This window comes from Myotis brandtii, unplaced genomic scaffold (genome assembly GCF_000412655.1).
Source record: "Myotis brandtii unplaced genomic scaffold, ASM41265v1 scaffold187, whole genome shotgun sequence".
In the NCBI taxonomy this organism is placed as follows: domain Eukaryota; kingdom Metazoa; phylum Chordata; class Mammalia; order Chiroptera; family Vespertilionidae; genus Myotis; species Myotis brandtii.
Window position 1 is genome coordinate 1,368,835 of NW_005356944.1, and position 4,766 is coordinate 1,373,600.

The following is a 4,766-nucleotide window of genomic DNA, read 5'->3' on the forward strand; positions in this document are numbered from 1 at the left end:
GGGGGCAAGCAGGCCAGCAGTGGGGGGTAGTTAGGGGCCAGCAGGCTGGCAGTGGGGGGCAGTTGGGGGCAAGCAGACCAGCAGGCAGAGTGGTTAGGGGCAATCAGGCTGGCAGGCAGGTGAGCAGTTAGGAGCCAGCAGTCCCGGATTGCGAGAGGGACGTGGGATCCGGCCTAAACCAGCAGTCAGACATCCCCAGAGGGGTCCCAGATTGGAGAGGGTGCAGGCCGGACTGGGGACACACCCTACCCCTCCCCCCCATGCACGAATTTCATGTATCGGGCCACTAGTAGTAAATAAAGGTCAACTCTCTTTTTGCACCTATGTCTCTGTCAAAAGCGGGAAAACAAGAGGTGGATCGAGAGCATTGCATATTTCAAGAAAAGTGGGAAGGAGCGTATTTCCTTGTGGAAGTAAAGAATAGCCCTATGTGTTTAATATGTAACCAAACTTTGTATCAAAAGAATACAACTTAAGGCAACATAATGAAACAAACCATAGTAAGAATTTTGACTGGTATACAGAAAAGATGCGTGATGAAAAGCTTAATGAGCTCAAAAAAGGTCTAAATCTACTTCACCATTTATCATCGAATACAAACAAAACAAGTGATGCTGCTGCGAAATGCAGTTATGTAAAAAGTGAAAAAAAATTGCCCGAGCATAAAAACCTTTTACACATGGTGAGTTTATAAAAGTCTGTCTGCTGAGGCAGCGGAAATCATGTGTCCTGAACAGAAACATGCATTTGCAAACATAAGTCTAACTGGAAACACTGTTGCTCAGAGAGTAAAAGATATGGCTGAAAACTTACAAGTTGCAAAAAAAAAAATGGAGTTCTTTGTGACATTTTCTCTTGTAGTTGATGAGAACACATAAATAAATAACAGGAGCCACTTAATTATATAACAGACCCAACATCTGAAAATGACTTATTTTTGTATGTTGAGAAAAGTCTTGTAAAGTTTAACATTGACTGGTCAAAATTAGTAAGTGTGACCATAGATGGTGCTCCTGCAATGGTCTGCAATAACATTGGACTTGTTGCAAACCTTAAATCCAAGGTCGAAATGTTTTGCAGGGATGCAGAACTTAAATCCATTCACTGCATTATTCACCAGAAATTGTTTTTTACTAAAAACTTAAAACTATAACTTGTCATGTATGTAATGATTAACACAGTGAACTGGTTATGCTCTTGGGGCTCCGACCACAGACAATTCAGTGCTTTACTTGAGGAATTAAATGCACAATATGGTAACCTGCTTTACCATACGAAGGTAAGGTGGCTTAGTCGTGGCATGATGCTGAAGAGATTTTTTGAATTGAGAAAAGAGATAGATTTATTCTTGTCATCCAAAGACAGATCCCTTCCCCAGCTCAGAGATTGGATCAGAGACCTGGCCTTTTTGGTTGACATTATAAATCATTTAAACTCTTTGAATATTTCTCTGCAAATACGTTCACAAGTAGTTACACAAATGTATGACTCAATTTGCTCTTTCCTAGCAAAATTGAATCTTTAGGAAACTCATTTAGCAGTAAATAACCTGGCTCACTTTCCTACACTGAAATCAGTTTCCAGAAATGAAAGTGATGGCTTAATCTATATCCCCAAATTGTAGAGTTGAATTCCAGAAAAGGTTCTCTGATTTCAAACATTATGAACTCACATTGTTCAGCTCACCTTTCTCAATTAACATTGCTAGTGTTAAAGAAGAATTTTAGCCCTAGCTGGTTTGGCTCAGTGGTTAGAACGTCAGCCTGTGAACTGAAAGGTCCCAGGTTTGATTCCAGTCAAGGGCACATGCCCGGGTTGTGGGCTCGATCCCCAGTAGGGGACTTGCAGGAGGCAGCCGATCAATGATTCTCTCTCATCTTGGATGTTTTTATCTCTCTCTCCCTCTTCCTTCCTCCTTGAAATCAATAACAATATTTTTTTTAAAAAAAGAATTACAAATGGAAGTTATTGAACTGCAGTGTAATGCGGTACTGAAAACGAAATATGATGACATTGGAATACCAGAATTCTATAAATACCTCAGCAAAAGTTACCCAAGCAATGGTATAGAAACCATTGTGCAAAGATTCTGTCCATGTTTGGAAGCACCTATGTCTGTGAACAGTTGTTTTCTGCTATGAAATTGAGAGAAATGAAATTTTGTTCCCAGTTAAAAGATGCAAGATTGAATTCAGTTCTACACATTGCATCTCGAAATACGAGACTAGACAGTGACATCTTGATGCAGGAAAAAAGGTGTCAGGTTTCTGGTTCTAAGTCAAAGGAGTAAGAGATTATGAAAGATTTCTAGTTTTCAATGTATATTTTTAAATTTTATCTTTGAAATATCCAGTATTATAAATTTTGTATGTTTTTTGCTTGCACTGTGGTCCAATAAAAAAAAATTGTTTAGATTCCCCCCTGCCCTCGCATTTGATTTTTTTATATACCTGGCTTATTGTACTTGTCTTTGTAACCTACTTGGCTACCCAAATTTAGAGACTTCTGCCTAATGGAGTTAGTTACCATAATTAGTGTGTGTGTGTGTATGTGTGTGACACAAAAGACTTGCCTATGTTTGTATTATTCCATTTATATAAGATTCCAGAAAGCCATAAGAACTCTTAAAGTAACAGAACGCAGATCTGAGGTTGTCTGCCTGGTGGTAGTGGATGGATTCATTATAATGGGACACAGGGAAATTTGTGGGCCAATAGAAATGTTCTATTATCTTGATTATGGTGGTGGTTACATTTGTCAAAATTCATTGAACTATATGCTTAAAATAGGACTGTTTTATAGCATGTAAATTATATCGCAACAAAGTTGATTTTTTAAAACCTGAGATGCAATCATCTCCAGCTGCAGTCGGTCATTTCCCTCATGGTAAGTCTGCATACAGATCTTAAGGAAGTAACAAAAGCCTTGTTTCAAAGTTTTCAAGTTCATGGTCCTATTACCACAACACTTTGACTCGTCTTCACAAGAACTGGAGCAATAGGTTCTAAGAACAAGGTGAGCCTGGAAAATCTTAGCGTGCCAGGAAGGAAGGAAAACTTGAAAGATAAATAGCATCAAGTTGAAATAATGGAGGCCATAATAAGAGGGGCTCCCACTGACCAAATTGAGAGTATTTAAGCATCAAAAAGAGACTATTGGCCAAGATGAACTGACATATATAATAAATCTGAAAAGTCATGAGTCCATTTTGAACTATAAAAAGAGAAGATATGCCCTAGCCGGTTTGGCTCACTGGATAGAGCGTCGGCCTGGGGACTGAAGGGTCCCAGGTTCGATTCCAGTCAAGGGCATGTACCTTGGTTGCGGGCACATCCCCAGTAGGGGGTGTGCAGGAGGCAGCTGATCGATGCTTCTCTCTCATCGATGTTTCCAACTCTCTATCCCTCTCCCTTCCTCTCTGTAAAAAATCAATAAAATTCAATAAAATTTTTTTAAAAAAGAGAAGACATTAACATTACATATCCTGAAAGAGGAGTTTTGAATGGAATATATTCTCAAATCTCACCATTAAACCATAAATATTATTTTAAAAAATATTTTTTAATTGATTTCAGAGAGGAAGGAAGGGGGGGTGGAAACATCAATGATGAGAGAGAATCATTGATCAGCTGCCTCCTGCATGTCCCCTACTAGGGATAGAGCCTGAAACCTGGGCATGTGTCTTTGACTGGAATCAAAGCAGTCCACAGGCCGACACTCTATCCACTGAACCAAACCAGCTAGGGCTAAATATTACTGTTATTGATTTGAGAGAGAAACTGCTTCATTTATTGTATGGAACTATAGATGAAAAAAATGTAAAATACATTACATTTCCACTTCCAGCAAAGATGGGACAACAGGAACAGGATTTGCCATACCACCTCAAACAACTAATGAACCAGAAAAAATATAAGAAACAGCAGTTTTTAAGATATTGATCATCAGGCACTAAAAGACTGAACCATAAGAGGCAGGAAGAAAACAAGGTGAGCCCCAGGATTCTCCCAGCTTGCTGTCTAGAGAAAATATCCGAGGCGCCGGGCACAGTGCGGGGAGCCCAGGCAGAGGGAGCTGGGAGACCAAGGTGGCTAAGGCTCAGTGCAGAGGAGCAGGCATCGGCAGAGGGTCTGTCTCCCTGGGGTCTTCCGGTGAGTTCTGACCAGTGCATGAGTGAATGGAAATGACCCAAAGCCACGAGAAGAGCCGCCAGGAGGGATCATCAGGAAGAATTCCCAGAGGTCACATAGGCCTGAGCGGAAAAGCAGCCAAAGAAAGAAGACGTGTTACGTAAAAAGGATGAAAGATAAGGACAACAGCACATTTCTCATCGGAAGCAATGCCAGTCAGAGACAGTGTTCTGGGATGCGATTGTATAACTTGGAAACAGTTTGTTCTTTTTGGATCTTGCTTTACAGCTTTCTTTGGTAAGATCAGGGCAGATTTTAATCTCGGGCACATTTTGCCTTCTACCTGGGCAAAACCCTTCTGAGTATTTTACCTGATCCCCCATGATTATTTATAGTACTGGTAGAAAAAAAACTGTCAACCTATTATTCTATGTATAGCAAAGTGTGTTTCAAAAACAAAGGCAAAATAAAGACTTTTTCAGACATATAAATGCTAAAGAATGTATCTCCGGCAGAGCCACACTACAATGAATGTTAAAGGAAGTCCTTCAGGCCCTAACCGGTTTGGCTCAGTGGATAGAGCATTGGCTGCAGACTAGGGTCCCAGGTTCGATTCTGGTCAAGGGCATGTACCTT

General features: G+C 40.3%; 1 long non-coding RNA gene across 3 annotated transcripts in view; it reads left to right on the forward strand.

The window, feature by feature from the left end:
- LOC102252975 overlaps positions 1 to 4,766 on the forward strand; it is a 48,485-nt gene that overhangs the window by 1,216 nt on the left and 42,503 nt on the right. The window lies entirely within an intron of this gene.